Source organism: Sus scrofa, chromosome X, assembly GCF_054392235.1.
Source record: "Sus scrofa isolate SSC_HxYL_T2T_F1_AM1 chromosome X, Sscrofa_HxYL_maternal_Yorkshire_Landrace_v2.0, whole genome shotgun sequence".
NCBI classification, from domain to species: Eukaryota; Metazoa; Chordata; class Mammalia; order Artiodactyla; family Suidae; genus Sus; species Sus scrofa.
The window spans coordinates 6,364,749-6,391,193 of record NC_139401.1 but is presented as its reverse complement, the minus strand read 5'-3'; the positions used below and the strand labels follow the sequence as shown (position 1 = coordinate 6,391,193).

The 26,445-nt window shown below is 45.8% G+C and overlaps 1 protein-coding gene across 14 annotated transcripts in view; it reads left to right on the top strand.

Annotated features, from left to right (window-relative positions):
- The window catches only part of LOC146394448 (neuroligin-4, X-linked), a 401,455-nt gene that overhangs the window by 30,775 nt on the left and 344,235 nt on the right, over window positions 1-26,445 (top strand). For all 14 annotated transcript variants that reach the window (XM_085007085.1, XM_085007078.1, XM_085007089.1 and 11 more), the window contains exons 2-3: window positions 7,492-7,661; window positions 12,359-12,445. The gene's annotated coding sequence lies outside the window, so the exon portion shown is untranslated. The remainder of the gene's footprint in view (window positions 1-7,491; window positions 7,662-12,358; window positions 12,446-26,445) is intronic.

The following is a 26,445-nucleotide window of genomic DNA, read 5'->3' as shown; positions in this document are numbered from 1 at the left end:
GGGGTCTGCGTGGACCCCTCACCCAGCTTTATGCCTGTGCCTTGTCCTGTTTCTACCGTACATTCCTTCATGGGTGGGGCTGGGGCTGGGGGGAAGAGATTGGCTTCAGAGATCACTCTCTTTTATCAAGATTTCAATGATGCCGCTTCCTCCTGTCACAGCATCACATATTCCGGGGTGGAATACCCCCATTTTTTTTGGCTGCCCCCTTGGCACATGGAAGTTCTCTGGCCAGAGATTGAGCCTGCACCACCGACATCAGCTTGAGCCCCTGCAGTGACAAAGCAGAATCCTTAACCCATTGTGCCACCAGGGAACTCCGGATTCCGCCTCCCCTGTCCCCTCAGCTTTTTAAAAAATTTTTCCTTTTTATGGCCACATCCACAGCATATGGAAGTTCCCAGGCTAAGGGTCGGATCAGAGCCGCAGCTGCCGGCCTACACCACGGCCACAAAACATCGGATCTGAGCTACATATGTGACCTACACCACAGCTCACGGCAACGCAGGATCCTTAACCCACTGAGCGAGGCCAGGGATCGAATCTGCATCCTCATGGATACTAGTCAGGTTCTTAACCCCCGAGCCACAGTGGGAACTCCTGGGGTTCCCCCCACCTTTTTGTCTTTTTAGGGCCGCACCTGCAGCATATGGAGGTTGCCAGGCTAGGGGTTGAGTTGGAAGTTACAGCTGCCATCCTACACCACAGCCACAGCAATGCCAGATCCGAGCCGTGTCTGCCATCTGCACCACAGCTCACAGCAACACCGGATCCCTGACCCACTGAGTGAGGCCAGGGATGGAATCCATGCCTTCATGGATACTAGTTGGGTTTGTAACCCTTGAGCCACGACGGGAACTCCCTGGGTCCCCCTTTTTAATCACAATCCTTGGAAGGGTAACAGATGCCTGCCCCTCCGCTGTGAAATGAGCGGGTTGGACCAGCCTCCAGGCGCTTTCCAGACTCAAAGCCTGCATGATTCAAGAATCGTGATCATTGTAATTAAGACTCTTGATGTGAATACCGCTCATTTTAAACCCTGATTAGCCCTACCCCGTGCTCTGTGGATTTTCTGAAGAAACACCACCGTCACCTGACGGAACGTCAGGGACAAATGGGGAAGGGGGTGTTTCCCACACGGAACGGTGTCACCGAAAACAAATCTGGAGGGATTGCCCCCCTTCCCCCAGAGACAGCTAGCCCGGCGGCAGTCTGGTTCGTAAAGCACTGGGCGCAGCGTTTAGGTTAGAAAGTCGAAATTGCGCTGAATGGAGAGGTGGCAGGAGGTAGCATCTGCTTCCTCCCTCCCGTCTTGGTCTTGCTCCTCTTCCACTTCTAGCTCATGGGTCACAAACAGTTAAGCAAAAGAGCAACCGTTTTCGTCTTTCCCCTGCTGGAGTGGACAAGGGCACACCCTGTCCCCTTACGCTCGGCTCCTCTGTCTTTTCCCCGAGGGGGTATCTCTTGACCTTTATCAAAGTGGATGAATGGGAGCTTTTAAAAATTTCCCCGTTGGTGTTCCCATCGTGGCACAGTGGTTAACCAATCCGACTAGGAACCATGAGGTTGCGGGTTCGATCCCTGGCCTCGCTCAGTGGGTTAAGGATCTGGCGTTGCTGTGAGCTGTGGCACGGCTCAGATCCCGCGTTGCTGTGTCTCTGGTGTAGGCCGGTGGCTGCAGCTCCGATTGGACCCCTAGCCTGGGAACCTCCATATGCTGTGGGTGTCGCCCTAGAAAAGGCAAAAGGACAAAAAATAATAAAAATAAAATAAAGTAAAATAATAAAAATCTCCCCGTTGGCTCAAACGTCTGAACCTTTAGAAGCATGATTGTAGGGTTGAATACACGTGGTGCTGAGAGCTTGTGGCCTGGGGAGCAGTGGACTTCCCATGGGGAGGTGATGAGGAAGAGACAGTACCTCCATCGTGGAGGATGAGGTCTGGTCTGCTGGAGGCTGGAGGTGGTTCCAGGGGATGACGTAAGGGTGTGGGACCTCATTCCTTTAATACAGGTGGCTCGGTCCCTGTTTGTAGGGCTGGAATAATGGGAGGCTTCTGAAGAGGGACCTACCTTAGGTTGAGTTCAAGGATGATTTTCCAGAGGAAGCTAGACCTTCCCATGGGGAGGGGGTGAAACAGCTGGAAGGGATGGTGGGGGCCAGGAGGCACTGGGGGACACAAAAGTGTGCAGGTCAGAGCCAGTGCTGAGCAGCCCAAAGTGACACGGCTGCATCAAAGAGTTGGCTTCGGGTCTCCTGGTGTGGCCACAGTGCTTGGTCTTTATGGCCATGGCTTGGGCGGGGGGGGGGTCAGTTCCCATCCATTTTGCCTCTGCCCTTTTCCGAATCATACTATTGGGACGACCATTCCTGGAAGGGGACGTTAAGTCCTAAATCTTCAAATGGAGCATTCCTGTCCCCTGTGGAGTGGGGTGGGGCTTGCGAAACACAGACCCCCTGGCAGCCACCCCGCCTGGTTTCTGAATCAGCAGATCCAAGATGGTACCCAACACATTCCCACATGAACTTGCGGCTGCTAATCTGTGGGGGACCCCTTTCCAGCCATTTCAGGTTGCATTTCCACGCACGTCCTCTCTGACCTTTCGAGCGCCCCCTCCTGTTTTGGTCTTTCCGGTTCAGAAGGTGGCCTTAAAACCTCTGGGGTCCCATCATTTGCTTTTGGTGTTTTGTCTCGCTCCCATGATGGATGGGTTAGGTTTCCGTTTTCAGGTTCCCGGTCCATGCAAGCCCATGCCTATTTATTGGGCATCTCCCATGTGCTATGGCCTGGGAGGGGTGTAAAGATGAATAATAACCATCATAAAACCGCATCGATAGGCTGAATGTTATTTATTCCTCCATGGCCTCACATGCTGAGCTTGTAATTCAAAGCATTAGAGGAACTTGAAGGCAGCCGACTGTTTCCCATTCCAGGCATTGAAGGACACTTTCAACCTCAGTGATGGTCTGGGCGTTCCAGGCTGAGTGGCAGTATTCCTCCTGTAGAGACTGAGAAGCTGGGAGTGGACAGGCATTCATTCATCCATTCGATAACCATGTGTTCCCATCTTATTTTGAGAAGGTCCCCCTGCCAGATGCTGCAGGACACAGAAACATTGAGAGTTCCCATGGGGGCTCAGTGAGTTATGAACCCAACCAGTATCCATGAGGATGTGGGTTCCATCCCTGGCCTCGCTCAGTGGGTTAAGGATCCAGCGTTGCCGTGCACTGTGGTGTAGGTTGCAGACGGGGCTCGGATTCCACATTGCTGTGGCTGTGGTGTAGGCTGGAAGCTGCAGCTCCTGTTTGATCCCTAGCCTGGGAACTTCCATAGGCTGCCCTAAAAAGATAAAAAAAACCAAAAACCAAAAACCAAAAAACAGCATTGATTAGATTCCAAGCATGCTGCTAGTCGTGGTAGAGAAGATAAAATAATCCCTAAAAATACATACTCTCCAAGGCTACCATGTCACACATTCCAAGAGGAGGCGATACACACAGACTTTGGGAATCTAGACTCTTTTTTTATTTTCCCCCCACTGGAATCTTTTTTCCTCCTCGTGTCCCTTGCAACACTTCCGTCGTTGTCTACAGCTGCTTAAAGAATCACCCTGGACTGACGTATTTATTATCGCACACGTTTCCTGTATATCAGGAATTCAAGAGCCGACCAGCTGGGTGGTTCTGGGGTGGGCCTCTCAGGAGGCTGACCCCAGGTGGATGCAGTTTGATGCAGGCATGGGAGAGCTTCCTGCGTGTGGCCATCCGTTTCTTGTCACATGGACCTTCTCTTGAGGCTTCCGTTTCTTGTCACATGGACCTTCTCTTGAGGCTGATCACACTTGAGGCTGATCTGGAGCGGGAGAGAGGAGAGGAAATGAGAGATGGAGAGGATGAGAGGGATCCTTGGATGCAAACCACAGACTTTGGTACCTCGATCTTGAAGTTTTCTCACTTTTGCTCCGTGATCTTGATGCGTTGCGGAAGGGGACCAAAGGAGGGTGTTAATGCATTTTGCAAACAAGACTCTCCCCAGAGCTTTGCCTAAGGAGGGAGCCTGTGAGCTCCAGCAGAGGATGCAGAAGATTTTGTTAGAAGCGCAATGGGGACAGGGGGTCAAGATGAGTGCACCTGCTGTTGTGTGGAGGGATGGGTTGAGACCCGTCTCAAGTGTGGGTTGCTGTGTGTAGAGACTTACATCGAAATCAGGGCATTCTGGATGGTGGAACCCAAGTGGTCAGGCCAATAGATGCTACTGTGTAGGCTGCAGAGAGCCACGTCCAGGCTTTCACAGAATGGGATCCCTTCTGGAATGTCAGCTTTGCAGTGATGAATGTGATGGAGGCAGGTTGCAGTGGAGGAAGACAGGGAAAGCGTGAAGCTAAAAATGTAAATTAAGACCCTGTGGTGATAGAGACTGGGGAAAGGGAGAAGGTTTGACACTCTTGGAGGGGCGCTGGGAATAGGGTATTGGATGGGACCTGGCATCCTTTTGGAAAGAGAGCAAGCCGAGGAAGTAACTGTGAGAAGTTGGGGCAGTAGGAGTTCCCTGGTGGCTGAGTGGTTAAGGACCTGGCATTGTCACTGCTGTGGCATGGTTTCGATCCCCAGCCTGGGCACTTCTGCATGCCATGGGCGTGGCCAAAAGAAGACATTGGGGTTATATCTTAGGTACTTTATCAAAGAAAGAATAATCAGACATGGAGGCGGTAGGTCACCGTTATCAGATGCCACGTCGTCATATCTCTGACACTCCCAGGAATGTGTTATTTTCTGGTGATTATAAGGCAATGGATAGACTTTAAAAGATGAGCATTCTTGTAACCCTCCCTACTCTCTTGTTGGTAGGGAATTTCCTTGTGAAACCAGTCTGACATATTCATCATCAAGATCTTCTCAGGCATTCAATCATCTCTGCAAAATCCTGTTTGGGGGAGTTCCCACTGGGATGAAGTGGGGTCAGGGTCGATCCCCTGCCTGGCACAGTGGCTTAAGACTCTGGCATTGCCATAGCCGTGGCTTAGGTGAAGACCATGGCTTGGATCTGATCCCTGGCCTGGGAACTCCATATGCCATGGGTGGCCACAAATGAAAAAAAAAAAGGCAACCTCTGCCCCATTTATGCCCTGAGAGGACTCTGGGACTCTTAATAAGGTATATATATATATTCTTTTTTTTTTTTTGGAGGTGCTTTAGCCTTCCTTGAATTCCGAAACTCTCCCCTCTGGCTTTCTGCTCCCATCTTTTTATCCTTAGGTTAACTTTTCTGAGTCTTTTGCTTCTTCAGTGCGTGTTCCTCCCCCTCCCCCACTTCCAGCTTCCAGGAGGCCCATAGGCTCCTGCTGGGTTATAGAATCTGTACTGAAAATCTTAACAAGGGCCCAGGAAGAGATCCAGAGACAGAGAGGTAGGCAAGCAGGGTAGGTGTAGACATTCCTGACAAGTGCACTAAACATCATCGGATGTGAACACCTCGTTCCATCAGGATCAGGTTTGCAATCTGAAAGATGTGGCTCAGTCAGCAAACTTACGTGATTTATTTCTAAATGCCTCTTCATCTTGTAAAATCGTCTTTGCCTGTGTTCACCTCCCTAGGATTTTTACCATTTTTATTATTTTTTTTAAAGACCGTGGCATGGAAAAGCTTGGTCAAATTTCCCATTTTAGTCCATGCCTAGAAAATTAGAGGGATGCATTTTTTTAGGAAGTTTAATGATTTTGGCCCTTAATTGTTGAAAGTCTTACATAAAAGCCATAAATCAAGTCTGCAGTACTGTTTGTTTCTACTGCTCCTTGAATGTTGATTCTAGCACTTTTTAATTTTATTGCAGAGATTTGGGTCAAAATTAGCCACGTGGACCAGAAATGAATTTCTTGAGAGTTCATTAGAATTCTGGAATGATTCAGGAGGAGTAGAATTGTGTAAAAGTGATTACACATACTTTAAGGGACTCTTTTTTCATTCTAAGGAAATTTTTTTTCTGCATGGATTTTCCTAATGCTGAACATTAAACAGTCGGATCATTGCATACAATGGGGAGCAAATCCAAGACAGAAAAAGATGTTTTATGAAATATGCATCTCTTCAAGAATGGACGTGGTTTGGAAGATTGTTCGGTTGGAGAGAAAGGAGATAAAATCTGAATTAGATAAATGAGGGTGCAAATTCAGGTGATTTATATGAATCGGGACCTTCATATATACATCTAGAAATATCCGGGGTGACCCTGCAAAGACCTAGAGATCAGTACTCTTCTTATCTGAGCATGCATTTTGTTTTATTTCTTCTTAGCTCCTCATGGAAATTCTCTCAAAATTAAACACCTTCCTTCCATTTTTCTTTGAGAAATTGAGCAGAAGCGACTCAGAAGAAAATGCCATAAATATGATGGCCGAGAGTAGCGTTTTTAAAACATTGCAATACCTCTGAAAGAGCTTGAGGTTTCAAAATAAGTGTATGTTTTCCCGGGTTTGTGTGTAGGTCTGTGCCCACGACTGGTTGCAGACATTAAGCATGAGTGACATGAAAACCCTTGGGAACCCTCAGCTGTAATCCTGGCACAGACGTTCTGAGCATCCTGGAGGGTCTGCTGTAGCTTCCACCTGTTGGTGTCCTTGACAACAAGGGGCCTTCTCTCCTTCGCTCGGTGCCATCTTCAAAGCCCCCTCCTGAGAGTTTCCCTGAGCTTCCACCTCTTCTGAGCAACACCTGCCTCTATGCCTTGATCCCTGAGAGAGGACTTGATCCCTGGTCCTGCAGTTTTATCTAAATGGCTTTGATGTCTGTCCCTTTCCTCCTGGGGAACCACAGGCTCCTTGAAGGCAAAGATTGTGCTGCATTCGTCCTTGGAATTACTCTTTTTCCTCCTTCCCTCCCTCCCTTCCTCCTTTTTTCCTTCCTTCTTTTCTTCCTCCTTCCTTCCGGCACCATGGCACATGGGAATTCTCAGGCCAGAGATGGAACCCAAGCTCTGCAGTGACCAGAGCTGGATCCTTAACGTGCTGCACCACCAAGGAACTCCTGGAATTTCTCTCCTCTCCTCCTCTCTCATTCAAAGCCTGGGCTCCGCCTCTATGCATGAACTGAAATAATTTAGAATTTCTAGACAGTGTTTATTTACACTCAGTTGTTTGGAGAGCAGGGAATAAAATCACATTCATACTGAATTGAAAAGTCAGGAGGTCCCATTGTGCCTTGGGGGGTTAAGGACACGACATGGTCTTTGTGAGGATGCTGGCTCAATCCTTGGCCTTGCTCAGGAGGTCAAGGATCCGGTGTTGCTGTGAGCTGTGGTGTCGGTCGCAGGTGTGGCTCAGATCTGGCGTGGCTGTGGCTGTGGTGTCGGCTGGCAGCTGCAGCTCCCGTGCTACCCCTAGCCTGGGAACTTCCATGTGCCGTGGGTGTGGCCGTAACAGAGGGGAAAAAAAAGTCAATGCTCCATCAGTGGTGTCTTTTATGAAAATAGTGAAATCCTTTTATCTTATGTTCCAGGTATCTCCTTGACCGAGTACCCAGGGTGCATCTGGAATGGCTGTGAACGTGTGTGTCAAACACCACGTCTTGTGCCATAAAGATGAAATCCTGTGCAGAAGCTTCCCCCATGCATCGTCTTAGCGTGGAATAGATCCTTCTTAGCATCTGCATCTGATATCGCTCCTCAGGTCTGTATGCTTTGAGTCATGTAGTCTCTGGATGCTCAGATTCCAACAGAATGACCTCAGAATTTTAGGATAACCTTTGCTAATATATGGGCAAGACATAAATATGGCTTTGCCTTGACGATTTCATATCAGTCATCACAAGTGATGTCTATTTTCAGAAGATGCTTTTACAGTTGAATCAGTAAATGATTAAGTAGAGTGTAAGTTTTTACGAATGATCTGTATACAGTAGGGTACTGTTTTACATGCAGACAAATGAGAAAATGTAATTTCTTTTTTTAATGCACGGTGTATATATTTAAAAATTTTTGGGGGGAGTTCCCGTCATGGCACAGCAGAAACGAATCTGACTAGGAACCATGAGGTTGCAGGTTCGATTCCTGGCCTTGCTCCATGGGTTAAGGATCTGGCATTGCCATGAGCCATGGTGGGGGTCCCGGAGGCAGCTCGGATTCTGTGTTGCTCTGGCTGCTCTGGCTGTCTTGCATTTTCATGGATACTAGTCGAATTTGTTTCTGTTGCACCACAATGGAAACTCCTAGAGAATATAGACTTTCACCGTGGAAATATCTTATTAGTTGCAAGAAGTATCATCTACGTTCAGATGCATGAAGTAAGGCTTATTAATAGCCTGAGGGCCCTCATTGAACCGTGTAGCAACAAACAAATGAGAAAAATGAAAATGTGATTATTTGAGCATAGGCGTGTTGGTGATTAGCATTCTCTCTTGATATCAATAATTAGCAGCAAAATGACATCACATATGGGTGTAATCAAAAGCCACTGCCCTTCTGTGCCTCTTTAGTGCTTGGGAGTTTCTTTTCTCTTTTCTTTTTTTGTCTTTTTAGGGCCCCATCTGCATTATATGGAAGTTCCCAGGCTAGGGGTCAAATCAGAGCCATAGCCACTGGCCTGCACCACAGCCACAGCCACAGCCACCCGAGATCTGAGCTGTGTCTGTGACCTACACTCACAGCACCACCAGATTCTTAACCCACTGAGCGAGGCCAGGGTTCAAACCTGAGTCCTCATGGATACTAGTCAGATTCGTTTCCGCTGAGCCACGATGGGAACTCCGGTGTTTGGGGGTTTCTAATACAAAAAGCCAGCTGTTGGGGTGTGACGTCACACATGGATGGCTATGCTTTGAGAAGACATTAAAAAAAAAAAGTTAGAATGTATGTCACCGTACATAGCAGGAAAAATAGAATTGCTACCGAGCACAAGTTCCTGTACCCGGCACTGAATGAGGTCAAACAAACCAAACATTGGAGTTTGGAGCAGAGAGAGGTTGATTGCAGGGTCATGTGGAGAGACAGGTGGCTTGTGCCCCCCTAACTCCAGACTCCCTAAAGGGTTCCAGCAAAGCATTTCCAGTGGCCAGATGAGGGAGGGGGTCCCAGGGTATGAGATCAGCTTGTGCGCAGTCCTCTGATTGGTTGATCATAAGCTACAGGGGCGAGGTCTCAGGGATTCACATTTTTTGGTGCCAGTTGCTCTGGGGTCTAAGAGCTCAGGGTCATCCAGGGGTTCATTTCTTCTCTTTGGGGTGCTTTTCATATCTGAAAAACTCAGGAGGAATTCCTGCTGTGGCGCAAGCCTTAGCCGTACGGAACCAGGCTAGTATCCATGAGGATGTGGGTTCGACCTCTGGCCCTGCTCAGTGGCTTAAGGATCTGGTGGTGCCGTGAGCTGTGATGTAGGTTGTAGATGCTGCTCGGATCCAGTGTAGCTGTGGCTGTGGTGCAGACTGGCAGCTGCAGCTCTGATTCGACTCCTAGCCTGCAAACTCCCATATGCTGTGAGTTCAGCCCTAAAAACAAACAAACAAAAACAAACAACCCCCCCACCAAAAAAAAAAAAAAACCACTCAGGTAATATGCATGAGATTCTGTTATCTTAGGGCTCCAGAGAGAAGCTACAGTAGAGAATATGGGGAGGGTCTCTCCCCTGGACGCCCCACAGGGTCCTGCTTGGCTTCAGAATCTGTGGTGATGGTGATGCAGGTCCAGGAAGAGACCTGGAGATGGTGAGATGGGCAAGCAGAGCGGATGAAAATAATCCTGACATGTGTTTGCTAAATACCATCAGAGGTGAATATATGGTTCCGTCAGTATCAGATTTGCAAATAAAGGAGACTCATGCAAATACTGATTGATATTTCCACCTCACTTGTGCACCTACAAAGCACACGTACACGGAGTTCCCTGGTGGAACAATAAGTTAAAGAATCAGCATTGCCATTGCTCTGGCACAGGTTCAATCCCAGGCCCAGAAACATGGGCATGCCACAAATGTGGCCACCCCCCCCCCCAAAAAAAAAACAAACTAGGAATGTCATGTAAAATGTAATTAATTCGTCTGCATGACTGTAGGGTCAGCTGTAAAGAATGTAGTTTGGATTGTTGGTCTCCCCATCCCCCACTTCCAGCTTTTTAGGGCTGCACCTGAGGGATTTGGAAGTTCCCAGGCTAGGGGTTGAACTGGAGACACAGCTGCCAGCCTACACCACAGCCACAAACAATGCCAGATCTGTGCAGTATCTGTGACCTACACCACAGTTTGCAGCAATGCCAGATCCTTAACCCACTGAATGAGGCCAGGGATCGAACCCCCATCTTCATGGATACTAATCAGGTTCATTACTCACCGAGTCACAACAGGAACTCCCTGATTGTTGGTCCTTTTATATTCATTTTCAAATATATATATATATATATATATATATATGTCCACATCTGCAGCATGCACAAGTTCCTGGCCGAGGGATAGAACCTACTCCACAGCAGTGACGAGAACCACTGCAGAGACAATGCTGGACCCTTGACCCACTGAGCCTACCAGAGAACTCCCACACATTTATTTTAATCAATGATATATAGGAGTTCCTGCTGTGGCTCAGAGGAAATGAATCTGACTAGTATCCCTGAGGATGTGGGTTCCATATCTGGCCTCACATGGTGGGTTAAGGTCTGGGGTTGCCGTGAGCTGTGTGGAGGTTGCAGATGTGACTCAGATTCTGCATTGCCATGGCTGTGATGTAGTTGGCAGCCATTGTTCCAATTCTACCCATAGCCCAGGAACTTCTGTATGCTATAGGTTTGGCACTAAACACCAAAAAAAAAAAAAAAAAAAAAAAAAAAAGATGTATTAAATAATGACTAAATGTGCTAGGTGTTGTGAGTAATCAAAAACATAATTAGAATATGATCCTACCTTCCAAGAATTGAATTCTGGGCTGAATTGTGAGCTGTGAAACCCGAACACCTTATGTCCTTGATCCTGATACTCCGCATGGGTTGAAATGTGTTCACTGATGTATACTCTTTCCCAGCTTACTGTCCTTCCTAGAGACATAAAACATGAAGCATCTATGGGAGTCTGTTCAGTGTCACAAAAGGGGTCACTCGCTTTCTTGAGATCTTCCCTTATGAGCAGGAAGAAGCAGAGTTCCTTGAGAGTCACCCTTTAAAGAGAAGATTCCATAGTGATATGACAAGAAAAGTGCCGAATGGTCCTGAGATGATGACTGATCAAATAGAGGCTAGTTTTGTTGCAGGAGAGCCGAGAGAGTGGGTGGTGTTGGATCTTCTCCATTTGACCCACTTCTCTAAGGGAAAAAAAAGATCTCCACAGCCTGAGAATCAGTGCTTGCAAACTAGTGCCCGCTACCATGTTGATTGGCTGTCACAAATTAAATTCTTCAAGGATTTTAAATTATTAGGGCTGGTCAGCAGAGACCTACTGTAGAGTACAGGGAATGCTACCCAATCTTCTGAGATAACCTATATGGGAAAAGTATTTGAAAAAGAATACACATGTATCTATGTAAATCAAATAAAATTCTCAATTTAAATAGGAGTTCCCTTGTGGCACAGTGGAAACGAATCTGACTGGCATCCATGAGGGCGAGGGTTCAATCCCTGGCCTCACTCAGTGGGTTAATGATCCGGTGTTGCCATGAGTTTTGGTGTAGGCTGGTGGCAGCAGCTCCAATTCGACCCCTAGCCTGTGAACCTCCATATGCCTTGGGTGAGGCCCTAAAAAAGACCAAAAGAAGAAAATCTTAATTTAAATAAATTAGATCAAGCATAAACATAGACTACATTGATTATTCCTCTTCAATGAAAATTTATTGGTAATCTCCAACTGCCTCAATTAATCTGAATTCTCAAAACAGACGTGGAATCATGTCATTGGAAAGAAAATCCACATTTTGCCACCACCATGTAGGTGTCCTCTCTTGATGTGTGTTGCTTGAATTCTTAGGGAATCAGTTAAGAATTACCCTATGCAACTCACTACCAGCTAGTCCTTATAACCAGCCAAAAGAAAGCTTAGGAGTTCCCACTGTGGCTCAATGGGTTTAAGAACCCAACCTGTGTCCATGAGGATGCAGGTTTGAGCCCTGGCCTTGCTCCATGGGTTATGGACCTGGTGTTGCCAGAAGCTGTGGCTTAGGTCACAGATAATGGCTCAGATCTTGTGCTGCTGTGGCCGTGGCCTAGGCCTGCAGCTGCAGCTCTGATTCAACCCGTAGTCTGGGAACTTCCATATGCCACAGGTGTACCCATAAAAAAAAAAAAGAAAGAGAAGAAAAGAAAAAGTAAGCTTAAGAGGAATGTAACACAGGTTTTGAAACAGGGGCATTATCTCTTTTACTGAGTGGATTGTTTTCTCTCTTTCTGTTTTAACAGAGAAACATGTGCTGAGATGGAAAAGAAATCAAGGAGATTTCCATGGAGGCATTTTTAAAGGCATCATCTTAGAAGGACAGTATAATGGTAAGTGTCAGAAATAATCATTGATCTCCGCTGGCTTATTATGTTGATGCATTTTCAGCCTGGTGAGTCCAAACCTAGCAGGGCTCTCAGATTACTTTGCTGGTGAAAATAGTTTTCTTTACTTTCTTTCTTTCTTTTTTTTTTTTTAAACTATCTGTAATTTGCAAAAGTGCAAAATGGTGATTTCAGCCTCTCTTGGAGTGCAGGTACTGGAACACATTGTGAATTTAGGATTTCATCATAATTATTTGTTTCTCCAAATAGCCGCAGGACAATGTATATCTCGCTAATTAGATGGGACAGTCAGCCCTCTGACTCACCTTGTATAAATCTTCTGAAATGTCCCCTTATCCTTCGGCTGCTGAAAGCCCACTTTTTCCTATAGTAAGCCTCTTGAGCTACTGGGACCTTTGTTTTTTAATTTTTTAAATAAAAATTTTTTTGTTGTTGTTTTTTTAGGGCCACCCCTGGCGCATATGGAGGTTCCCAGGCTAGGGATCGCATTGGAGCTGCAGCTGCTGGCCTCCACCACAGCCACAAGCACGCCAGATCCAAGCCGCATCTGTGACCTACACCACAGCTCATGGCAACACCAGATCCTTCACCCAGGGAGCAAGGATAGGGTTCAAACTTGCATCCTCATGGATACGAGTTGGGTTCATTTCCACTGGGCTGCCACTGGACCTCCCACTCCTGGGGCCTTTGAATGCCCTCAGTGTTTTATTTTCTCATTTTTCGGTCTAGCCCCTGAAGAGGGGGTTCCAAAATGTTAGAGGGGCTTGTCATGCAGGCTGTGGGTCCACGGAGGCCACAGGATCCTTTCTTCGCTTATTTTGCTTTTTTGGCCACAACCGTGCCGTGTGGAAATTCCCAGGCCAGGGATCGCACCTGCGCCACAGCAGCAATCCGAACCCCTGCAGGGACCGTGCTGGAGCCTTAACCCGCTGCACCGCAAGGGAACTCTCATGGGGTTCTTCTCTTTATTTGAAAGCCAGAAATAGAGCCTCACCCAGAGAAGGGGGGATGAGGAGAACACGTTGATGCTCTCTGGTTGGGAGCACATATTAATGAAGATACGTTACAGTTCAAGAAGTTCTTGCTGTGGCCCAGCGAGCAAAGAACCCAACATAGGATCCGTGAAGATGTGCGTTCGATACCTGGCCTCGTTCAGTGGGGTAAAGGATCCGGCGTTGCTGAAAGATGCTTCGTAGGTCGCAGATGCGGTTTGGATCTGGTATTGCTATTTCTGTGCTGTAGGCTGGCAGCTGCAGCTCCGATTCAACCCCTGGCCTGGGAACTTCCATATGCATGGGAGCAGCTTTAAAAAAGGAAAAAAACAAAAACAAAAAAAAAAAACAGAGGGATTTCCTTCATGGCTCAGCAGGTAACGAACCCAACTAGGACCCATGAGGATGTGGGATTCAATCTCTGGCCTCGCTCAGTGGGTTAAGGATCCGGCGGTCCTGTGAGCTGTAGTATAGGTCGCAGATGTGACTCCTATCTGGTGTTGCTGTGGCTGTGGTGTAGGCTGGTGGCTACAGCTCTAATTCGACCGCTAGCCTGGGAATCTCTATATGCTGCAAAAAAAAAAGAAAAAAAAAAGGAAGAAAAGATATTTTAAAATTCAAACTCGGGACCTTCTTCTCCATATTGAAATTGCAGAGAGAATGTGCTTTCATGTATTTCTTGGGCATGGTTAAGACTTTTCACAGCTCAGCCCTCAATTCCAGCCCTGCTGAGACAGTTATGATGATACAGATTGAGTCCTGGGTCCTTACCTACTTTCTTACCCATTGGAGTGCCGTAGCTTCTGAGAGTTTTTTGGAATGTAGACCACAAGTGGCTTTAGAGTATCTTGTGACCGCTCATCACCTGATGTGCCTGCATTCATGCTGTAACCAAGCATCTGCAGCTTCTCTGGCTTCGAGAAAATTTTCAAGGGCACATCCCTCTTTCGACTGTTTTCAGCAAACTGGGTTTCCAAACACCTCTTCGAATTTCCTGCATTAAAAAAAAAAAAAATTAGATGGAGAGAACAAAGTCATGCTGGCCCGTGTTAGCTCTGTTTTAGGAAACTGAGCGTCGTCTTTGCAGCCAAGGAACGCATCGGTATCATTTTATTCCTTGCGTTTTGTGAATCGAAAATATGCACAGGGTTCCTGTGACACTTTTTGTACGTGGGTGTACAGCTTGGAAGCAATGGAGCGTAGATGCCAGAGATGTTTCTTCCCCCTGGTATTCGTTCTGGTCTGGTCTCTATGCATGGAAGAATATCAATTATTGAGCATTGACTTATCTGTAATTAAGTCTTTTAAATGGACTAGGATGTTAGCTGCCGTATTTTCTTCTCAATTGCTTAGAAAATTTAAGCTTTCCTGGGGGAAGCCTGAGTCTTTCAATTGTCCTTTTAATGGTAATGGATGGGCTTGTTCATATTATGCTGTTCTGGGAAGAAGGTTCACAAATAAAATCTGGCAAGGTAATAAGGCAGTGGCGTCAGATGAATGAAGAGCCCTCTCCGACCTGGATGCATGTCCTCATTAATTTCTCACGCCCCAACGTTGCGGATTCATCACGAAAGTAAACTTGAAAATGGGAAACACGTCAGTGGCAGAGTTTACATTTCCTGCCAGGTATTCTTTTGTTCTTGGTACTCGCATTGCGTCTTTTCTAATCAATATTTAATTAAAAGCCTCGACGAATTTAATTCTTTAGCCTCGACGAATTTAATTCTTTTGCTACGCAAGTTGCATTTTTTTAAAATTATTTAAACTGAGTGCTTGCTCAAAAATCAATGAATGAGGGGCATGGCAGCGGAATATGGAATAATTCTCCGTTGTCAGCGGATGCCTGGATACTGTCGCCGAAGCGTGTCATTGAAAATGCAGTCCCCGTAGTGACCAGTGACCACCGTTTCCCGCTGCTTAGCCTTCTTGTGGAATTTTCCCATCATTACCCTGTCGGTGGTTAAGTCCTAGACCCCATCTATGCAATGACGTAACATGAATGAGTTAAAAATTTGGGGAGGGGGGTGAGCTTCTGCTAGGGTGCAACAGGTGAAGGACCTGGTGTTTTTTCTAAAGTGGGGAGAGTCGCTGGGGAGGGGTGGGGTTGACCCCTGGCTCCACACAGTGGGTGAAGGCTTGTGTGTTGCTGCAGCTGTGTTGTGGTGTAGGTTGCAGCCATGGTGGCTTGGGTTCCGTCCCTGGCTTGAGAATGTCCATGTGTGGCAGGTACGGCTGAAAGAAATTTATTTTTGGAAGGAGGAAAGGAGCACCGAATGAGTGGCCACATCTGACCAGAATGGAGCTGATCTAAGAAGAAAGTCAACCTTGCCTTTCAGAACAGACAGACAGCAGTGGGCGTCCTGGTCCAGAGTGGCGCCATCTTGGTTTGGCACAGCTGAAGATGGATGAGTTGATCTATCTTCTGGATATATTGGAATAATTCTCTCTCTCTTTTTTTTTTTTCTTCTGTATCAACATGGCCACACTGCTTTGGAAAGACATTTCAAAATGATGTGGCTGTTCAAGGCCTAGATCATATACATAGCTCTGATCGTAGACACATTCTCAAACATGTTTTCAGCTCCCTGCAGGTTGACCGTATTTCCCGTTGGTTTCTTTCTGATTTCTTTCTTGAGGCCCCTCTCTTGGGAAATGCACATCTGAAGGGCCCCCGCCTGAAGCCTCACTCCTAAGTCTGCTGTATATTTCTCAGCCCGTCTTCTTGAAGGAAGGAGCCGTCAAAATGCATTTTCGTCTCTGTCCGCTCCTATGGCACTGTTTTCCTGTCCTCCTGCTGCTCTCTCAGATGATCCCAAAATTGATGGTTTGAACAGGACACATTCCCAAATACAGTTCCGGAAGGCAGGTGTCTGGGGCAGAAATCAGTGTCAAGAGGCATTGGCTCCCTCGGGAAGATCTAGGGGAGAACCCATTTTCTTGCCGTCTCCCCCTTGTGACATCCCCGTCTCAGGATCCCAAAGGTCATCCCCTTCTCTCTGCTTCCGTTGTTGCATCTCCTCTTCTGACTCTGACCCTTGACTCCTCCTTTTAAATAGCTTCTAATTCTACTCCGCTCACCCAGATAATCCAGGGCCATCTCCCCATCTCAGGACCCTTAATGTTTTTATTTTATTTTAATTATAGTTGATCTGTACCATTGTGCCAATTTCTTTATTTTTGTCTTTTATTTTTTCCCATTACAGCTGATTTACAGTGTTCTGTCAATTTCTACTGTGCAGCAAAGTGACCCAGTCCTAGACATATATATATTCTTTTTCGCCTCTATCACATTTCATCACAAGGGACTAGATATAGTTCCCTGTGCTATACAACCGGATCTCATTGCTTATCTACTCCAAAGGCAATAGTTTGCATCTATGAACCTCAAACTCCCCGTCGTCCATCCCACTACCTCCCCCTTGGCAACCACATGTCCGTTCTCCAAGTCCATGAGTTTCTTTTTCTGTAGATAGGTTCATTTGTGCCATATAGTAGACTACAAATATAAGTGATGTCATATGGTATTTGTTTTTCTCTTTCTGACTTATTTCACTTAGTATGAGAGTCTCTGGTTCCATCCATGTTGCTTCAAAGGGCATTATTTTGTTCTTTTTTATGGCTGAGTAGTATTCCTTTGTGTATATATACATCATCTTCTTAATCCATTCATCTGTCAGTGGATATGTGGGTTGTTTCCATGTCTTGGCTCTTGCGAATAGTGCTGCAATGAACATAGGGGTACGTGTATCTTTTTCAATGAAAGTTTTGTCCAGATATATGTCCAAGAGTGGGATTGCTGGGTCATAAGGTAGTTCTATATTTAGTTTTCTGAGGAATCTCCATGCTGTTCTCCATGGTGGTTGTACCAATTTACATTCCCACCAATAGTACAGGAGGGTTCCCTTTTCTCCACACCCTCTCCAGCGTTTGGTATTTGTGGACTTATTCATGATGGCCATTCTGACTGGTGTGAGGTGGTACCTCATAGTAGTTTTGACTTGCATTTCTCTAATAATCAGTGATGTTGGGCACTTTTTTCATGTGCCTGTTGGCTATCTGTATGTCTTCTTTGGAGAAATGTCTCGTCAGGTCTTTTGCCCAGTTTTTAATTGCATTGTTTTTTTGCTGTTGAGTTGTATAAGTTGTTTGTATATTTTAGAGATGAAGCCCTTGTCCATTGCATCCTTTGATACTATTTTATCCCATTCTGTAGGTTGTCTTTGTGTTTTTTTTTTTTTTTATGCTTTCCTTTGCTGTGCAAAAGCTTGTCCGTTTGTTTAGGTCCCATTGCTTTATTTTTGCTTTTATTTCTGTTGCTTTGGGAGACTGACCTGAGAAAACATTTGTAAGGTTGATGTCCGAGAATGTTTTGCCTATGTTCTGCTATACAGCAAGTTGCTCGAGTGATATATATGTATACATTCTTCTTCTCATACTATCTTTCATCATGTTCTATCCCAAGAAAATTGGAGTTTCCTGTGCTGTACAGTAGGACCTCATTGCTTATCCATTCTCAGTGTTATCATTTGCTTCTATGAACCCCGAACTCACCGTCCATCCCAGTTCCTCCTCCCTCCCCCTTGGTAGCCACAAGTCTGTTCTTTATGTCTGTGAGTCTGTTTCTGTTCTGTAGATGCGTTCATTTCTGTCCTATTTTCACTTCCATCTGTAAGGGATATCATATGGTCTTTGGTACAACCACTATGCAAACCAGTCAGGAGGTTCCTCAGAACACTCAATATAAAACTACCATAGGAACCAGCCATTCTGCTCCTGGGCATCTATCCAGACAAAGCTTTCCTTGAAAAATCCATGCACACCTCTGTTCCTTGCAGCACTGTTCACCATATCCAAGACATGGAAACAACCTCAATGTCCATTGACAGAGGAGTGGATTAAGAAGATGTGGTACCTGTACACAGAGGAATACTACTCAGGCATAAAAAAGAACAGCATAATGCCCTTTGCAGCGACATGGATGCCTCTAGAGCCTCATACGAAGTGAAGTCCGTCCGGCCCCTTAGTTCAGTCCCATTGACATCGTGTATCCATGTAAAGCCCTTCCCATTGCAAGGTTATCTGTTCTCAGGCATTCATGACATGCAGATGTGGATGGCTGTGTAGGAGTTGGCGGGGGGGGGGGGGTGTGTGACTCAGCCTTTTACAGTTCGAAGGCTGTGGTGCTGTGAGTGCAGGAGCTGTGTCTCAGCTGCCACCTTCAGTGGCTTTTGCAGTGCTCTCTCTTCCATCTGTTTGACACCTTGGTTTCTGCTCAGACGTCCTCTTCCCTTCTTCCCCAACACCCCTTCCTTCTCTCCCCACCCCACTTTGGCATCTGACCCTTGCTACCTGGTGTGTGGAGAAGACCTCCCCCATGTCCCCAAAGACTGGGCGCCATTGGCGACGCGGCCCCAGAACCCCCACCATACCCCAAGGCTGACATCCCTCCACATACGCTCACTCTGTGCCAGAGGGGTCCCACCATGCAGAACCGTCTAGAACCAGCCCTGTTCGCGTTCAGACCACTCTGTCTTCTGCAGGGCTGCCTACTCCCCGCTTCCTTTAGGAGGTGAGAAAAACCTCCACTTTCCCCTTGGACACACCTGCTCAGGGACACCTTCCCCGTTTTCTGAAATCCTTCGCTAAGAGAACACCTGCAGCAAAACTGCTTCCCTGCCTGTTTGCTTCAGTGTCTCACGTTTCTCCCACAATAAGCATCTCCCCCCTTCCCCACCACCGTACGGACCTTACAGGTGTGATTTATTTCTGGCCTCTCTCTTCTTTTCCACGGGCTCATAGGTCTGTCTTCAAGCCAGCCCTGTACCATTTCAGTGGCTGTAGCTTTGTCCTCTGTCCTTGCCACTCGGGCTCACACCGGGCCCCTTACACACTCAAAAATTACGTATAGAATTCATCGTTACGAGGGGATGGTGGTGATTGAGACTGCGTGTGCAGGAAATCTCACTACGTGGCCGTCATGCTCGCATCTGTGTCTTTATGGGTTTGCTCTCAGGAGCGTGTGTGTCCTTGTGCCTAGGTAAATTATAAGAGATGGCTGAAAAAATAAATTAATTAATTAATTAAAAATAGGGAAAGAAAAAAAAAAGATGGCTAAGGAAGTCACAGTTCTCTTGAGAGGTCTCTGGGCCACCTGTGAAAATGTTTGCAATCCCGGCAGGTGGTCAAATGTGGGCAAAGGCATCAGATGACCGTGCTCAGGCCACGCGAGGCTGTCCCCATTGTCCTGAGAGCTGCGGATGTACCAAGGAAGGCGAGGATGCAGTTCTGTCTGGAGCACAGAGAATTCCTGGGGCTGCCGCTTCCTGGGAGCAGGGGAAATACTGGTGGTCTCTTCGTGTGATGTTGTTTTCTCTGCCTTTACGTTAAAGAAAGATGCTGCCCGCCGGGGCTGTGGCAATGAACGGATAAGCTTGTCCTGGTGGCTAGGACTCCGCACCAGGGAAGATAAGGAAGACGCATGTTTTCAAAATAGCAGCAGAAATGAAAGTGCACCTTAAAAAAATGCTGTCAGCAATTTCGACCTTCTGAAGGTCATGGAGACTATGACATAACCTGAGTTATTGTAACTCTGACCTCATTTTCTTTCTTTTCTCTTTCTTTCTTTCTCTCTCTCTCTTTCTTCCTTCCTTTCTTTCTTTCCTTCCTTCCTTCCTTCTTTCTTTCTTTCTTCCTTCCTTCCTTCCTTCCTTCCCTCCTTCTTTCTTCTTTCTTTTTCTTTTCTTTCTTTCCTTCCTTCCTTCGTTTGATTTTAGAAATGGCCTAGGGAAAGTATGTTTGTTTGTTTTTGCTTATTTATGGTCACCCCAAAGGCATCTAGAAGTTCCCAGACTAGGGGTCGAATTGGTGCTGCAGCCACAGCCACAGCAACGCAGGATCCACCCCATGTCTGCGACCTACACCACAGCTCACAGCAATGCCAGCTCCTTAATGCACTGAGCGAGGCTGGGGATCCAACCTGCATCTGCATGGATAATAGCTCCGTTCGCTGCTGCCGAGCTGTGATGGGAACTCTAAGTTTTTTTTTTTTTTTTTTAAACACCATTCTGCAGCTCCTTCTGTTGATAAACAGTAAACAACTATGTCTGGTGTTAATTATCTACGCTGAAGAGACACATCCCACCTTACCTTGGAGCACGTTCCTCTTAATTTCCTTCTTGCTATAGTTTCAGAAAGGAAGGTGGGTGAAGTGTTTGGGGCTCTCCCAATTGGAAATTCACTGAGTTCTTTTGTTCTCTCTTAAAGCCTTTTGTTTTAATTTCTAAATTGAACCTATTGCCTAAAGCAACACGTTTAATTTGCTAAGACAAAAGGAGCTAAATTTACCTAAAACTGGAAGGGCTCTACGCATCAGGACTTTAGCCATCTTTTTCCATGTGCTCTGGAAAGGCACTGTCTTTAGCATCGAAAGGAGTCAAGGCAGCATTTTTGGGAAGGAAGAAAGGATAAAAGGGAGCCTACCTCACAGCCTTGGGAAGGAAGAACAAGCCGTCTTCTGGCTCACGACAGGAACCTGAACTTGGCTGGTGTCCCTGTGATCTGCAATGGCTTTTTCATCCCAAGAGAGAAGCATGTGCTCCCTCCAGCCTAATGGGTCTTCGAGGCTGAGCTTCCAGTGCCCACTGCTCAAGTCTGAGACACCAGCCGTCGGCGACAGCCTCGTCACCTGCTGTGAACCTGGCACTGATCACAAGGCATCAAAGTCAACACACCGTCATGCACTGAGGAGACCGGGGGACCCACCTGGACACTCCAACACCTAGACGTCTCTCCTCTTAGGAAGACCATCCAAATGACAGAAGGAGCCATTCTTTTGCATTTCAGCCTAAAAAAATGTAGCTTAAAAAAAAATGACTGCGAGTTCTGGACCTTCCCAAGAGATGCTTAGCATTTAGACAATCAAGTGCCGAGTGTTTGGAATGACCTTGATGCGGAGGAGGCATGACCTTGTGGTTGGGACAAGATGGAAGAGTAGAAGGATTTTAGCTCACCTTCTCGCACAAAAACACCTCAATTGCAACTACCTGCAGAACAGCCGTCAATAAAATAGACTGAGATGACATGACCTGAAGCCTTCTCCTTGACCTTGACTCTATTAATGTTCTGTGACCTTTCTGAACAAACTTGCCCCTGTGTTCCTTCCCAGGGTCTTGCTGTCATCGGTGGTTTGGTGTTTTTTAGTGAATTAGTTTATGGAAGCTTTCTTAGTTCAGACTCTTGCCTTTGGAATGGATAAGCGATGAGATCCTGCTGTGTAGCACTGGGAACTCTATCTAGTCCCTTATGATGGAGTCTGGTACTATGAGAAAAAAGAATGTATACATGTGTGCGTAACTGGGTCTCCTTGCTGTACAGTAGAAAATTGACAGAACACTGTGAACCAGGTATAGAGAAATAAAAACTATTTAAAAAAAAAAAAAAAGAAAGAAATTCCAGAGGCGGGGTTGATGTTGTGGTTTTGCCAGCCCTGTGGGATTTAAGTTTCCATCCCTTGATATGAATTACTAAGCTGTTTCAAGGGCACGCTCACAAACACCCCCCCCACCCCTACAACGATGAACTTATGTCTGGCATTTTTATAGTTTAAGGGAAAGTCATTGAGGGAGGTGTTTTCTTTTTTTTTTTCTCAAGCTCTTTTGGACTCGAAGCAGGATGTGGAATCATAATTATGGTGGTGGCCACCACTATATCCCAGTACTTTATTTGAAATGAATGAGTCAGCAGTGTCCACTGTAGCTCCCCGGGTTCAGAGGCTGACGGCAGGGGCTCTAGTTGCTGCAGAGGTGGGGGTTTGACTCTCAGCCCAGTGCAGTGGGTTAAGGATCCAGTGTTGCCATGGCTGTGGCACTGATCGCAGCTGCAGCTCGGATTTGATCCCTAGCCTGGGAATGTCCACATGCTGCAGGTATGGCCATAAAATTAAATAAATGGAGAAATAAACAAATCAGTACCCACTAGAATAATTTTGCATGCCCGTGTTGCTTTGCAGTTTTCAAACTTCCTTTCATGGTCATGATTCTGTTCTGTTCTGTTCTGTTCTATTCTATTCTGTTCTACCAACAGTTTTGGTGGATGTATCTTGTCCATCTTCCAGCAGTAGATACAGAGGTGCAAGGATGTGAAATGTAGCTGGGAAAAAAAAATCACCTTGGGCACCTTTTCAGGAATGATCTAGTCCACTGTGTACAGAAGGATCCTAGCAAATGGTACCTTCCTACAGAGAGTGATAAGATTAGTCTATCAATGCAGCTATAAATCCACCTGTCTTCACAGTAGACCTTCTTGGATATTTCGTCAAGTATCAGGACTCCGTGGCTGAACATGGTCGAACTGAATTATGTCATACAAGCAAGATGGGGTAACCACCCTTCTTAGGAGGTTTTTCAGCCTGGAATTCTGGTTATGTCTCTTCATCCATACCAAAGGCATTATTTTGGGGCCACAAGTTTTCTGCATGTGTGTACCCAAGAATGGACACCTGCATTTTATCTCAGGTGCTCAAGGAAGCCCTCGTAATATTTGAGAGCATACAGGGAGACAGCTAAGACCTACCTGGCTCCAAGCCATCTGACGTCTGTCAGCTCTAACTGTCTTCCCAATTTTAATTTTTCAATTTATTATCATTTGTTTTATTTTTTGTTGCACCTCTGGATTATGGAAGTTCCTGGGCCAGGGATGGAATCCAAACTGCAGCTGCGACCTATGCCGTAGCTGTAGCAACACTGGACCCTTAACCAACTGTGCCACAGTAGGAACCCCTACTTAAAAAAAAAATTTTTTTTAATTAAAGCTAGTTGATTTACAGTGCTGTGCCAATTTGTGCCATATAGCATAGTGACCCGGTCATACATAGAGTTCCCTGTTCTGTACAGTAGGACTTTACTGCTTATCCATTCTGAATGGAATAGTCTGCATCTACTAACCCCAAACTCCCCATCCATCCCACTCCCTCCCCCTCCCTCTTGGCAACCACAAGTCTGTTCTCCATGTCTATGAGTCTGTTTCTGTTCTATAGATGGGTTCATTTATGCCATGTTTTCGATTCCACCTATGTGGAATATGGTATTTGTCTTTCTCTTTCTGACTTAGTATGAGAATCTCTAGGTGCATCCATGTTGCTGCAAATGGCGTGATTTTGTTCTTTTTAATGGCTGAGTAATATTCCATTGTTTATATATACCACGTCTTATTAATCCATTCATCTGTCAATGGACATTTAGGAGGCATCTTCCCACTTTTTAAAGTCTGGGTTTCTGAAGGTCAAAAGATGCCTCCTGCTCTTCTTTAGAATGTTCTAGAGCTTGTACCATCATCAAGCCATGTTTCCAAGCTCAAGGGACATGATTCTGTGTGTGTCATCTGCTTTGATTTGACCAATGACTACAATTATACATAAATTTTGACCATCCTGTACGGGAAATAAACATACCAAGGTATAATGCTTGTGTCATCAAAAGGATGATAAACAAATAGAACAGTGTTATTTTTTCAAGGTGGATTTTTATTTTTAAAATTTTCATTTTTTAGATTTTGTTGATGTATAGTTGATTTCCATTGTTGTGTTTATTTCTTCTGTAGAGCAAAGTGATTCAGTTATACATATTATATATATATATGTGTGTGTGTGTATATATATATATATATATATTCTTATTCCCTCCATTACAGTTTATCACAAGATATTGTATATAGGTCCCTGTGCCCTACAGTAGAACCTTGTTGTTTATCCATCCTGTAGACACTAGTTTGTAGAATTATGTACAGGGAATTGTGTGTTCCCAGATAGCATCCTTTCCTCTTTCACTTTGCCACCCTGGCCTTCTGCCTCCCGAATTCAGCCTCATCTCTTGGGGTTATTAGTCTTTAACACGGGCTGAGGATGAGCTCTTCCTCCCAGTAGAAACTGTTCCAAGTACTGTCTATTAACTCAGTCTTCTCAACTATCAGATCCAGCACTCCTTCTTAGTACTGGTCTGCTCTTTCTGCTTCCTCTCATTCCTACAGCCTCAGTACCTTATGACAGCACAGAAGTGCTGTCTTACAGCTTTGGCGTCCAGAAGTCCATAAGGAGTCTCGTTGGTCTAAAATCAGCATCACAGCAGGTTTTCATGTCTTCTCAGTTCTTGGGGAAGAATCTGTTTCCTTGCCTCTTCCAGTATCTAGAGGCAGCCTGCCTTCAAAGCTCATGGGCTTGGGTCTCCTTATGCTGCCAACCTCTGGTTCCCTTTCCTCTGTCTCGTTCTTCTCATGTAAGAACACTTGTGATACCCTTGGGTGCTCCTGGATAATTCATGATCATCTCTGTATATCAAGTCCAGCTGATTAGTGACTGTAATTACATCTTCAACCTTCGTTCCTCCTCTTCCATGTAAAATAACATATCTGCAGGTTCTGAGGATTAACACGTGGGCATTTCATGAGATATTTACCTACCGCAGTGAAGCCAGGACTGCTGTGTTGTGGGGCTTTGTGCTGGGGACGGAGGGAGAGGAAGGTATTGACCCTGTGAATCCCAAATCTGTAGGTATCTATTGACCTTCAGTGTTAAGGAGCAAGGACAGTCTAATGGGTTGGAAATTGGGAGGAAGACAGTGAAATCCACATGGGCATCAAGACAACATTATACCGGAGTTCCTGTCGTGGCGCAGTGGTTAACGAATCTGACTAGGAACCATGAGGTTGTGGGTTCAATCCCTGGCCTTGCTCAGTGGGTTAAAGATCTGGTGTTGCCGTGAGCTGTAGTGTAGGTTGCAGACTCGGCTTGGATCCCGTGTTGCTGTGGCTCTGGCATAGGCCGGTGGCTACAGCTCTGATTAGACCCATAGACTGGGAACCCCCAGATCCTGCACATGCAGCCCTAGAAAAGGCAAGAAGTCCCCCCCCCCAAAAAAAAGACATTATACCAACACATTAAGCCCCTTGGAACCATTTTGGAGTTGTAGACTTTTGTGTGTGTGCATAGAAAGAGCAGGCACCAACTTCCTCAAAATCTGAATTTTGAGGAAGGTGCTCTTTTGGCCCTAGATGACAGAGAAATTGTACATGAATTATCATAAGAAACGAACCTGTAATGATGATCCAAACTCAGAATGTGCAAGGAATGAGATGCTCAAAATTTATCCAGGGGAGTTCCCTTCATGGATTAGTGATTAACAAACCCAACTAGAATCCATGAGGATGGGGATTCAATCCCTGGTCTTGCTCAGTGGGTTAAGGATACAGTGTTGCCATGAGCCATGGTGTATGTTGCAGACTCAGCTAGGATGCTGGCAGCTGCAGCTCTGATTCGACACCCAGCCTGGGAACTTCCTTATGCTGCAGGTGCGGCCCTAAAAAAAAAAAAGGCAAAAAAAATTTATCTAGAAGTTCCTCTTTTGTTCTTTGCAAACATGTTGACCACAAAGTTAGAAATGAGTTGATTGGTTACCTAGACTTTTGAAAAACCTTTCCACAAAGCAAATGGTGACTTTCTCAGTACTGCTTTTTGTTATGAAGATCAGGACTTGATTGAAAATATTCGATTTTGCTGATATATTTTAAGCACTCAAATTATGGAGGGAGTGATTGAAAGTCAGAAACCTTTTTTTTTAATGAATGCTGCTAAATGTCTTTAAAGCAGAAGCTAAAATGCGTCAGAAAATTTAAAGTGTCGTGAACATGGAGGGGTTTTATCATTTAATCATTTTAGCTCTGCTTTATGGGCTATTATAATTTGCGGGAGAGACTTTATAGCCTCGTGGTTTAGAGCACAGGCTTTAGAAAAAAACATGGCATGGATGGTGGCCTCACCTGAGTCTCCCTGGACAGGTTTCAACTTCTTCTAGCATGTACTTTCTTCTCTGTAAAATGGGTGAGGAGAAGCTGCTCTCATGGGGTGGGTGGGGTGAATGAGAAAGATGTGGGTTCAGCCTGGAATTCTGTTGGCACTCAATTAATGCCTCTAAAATAATGGTGATTTTGGGGGGAGAGAAATAC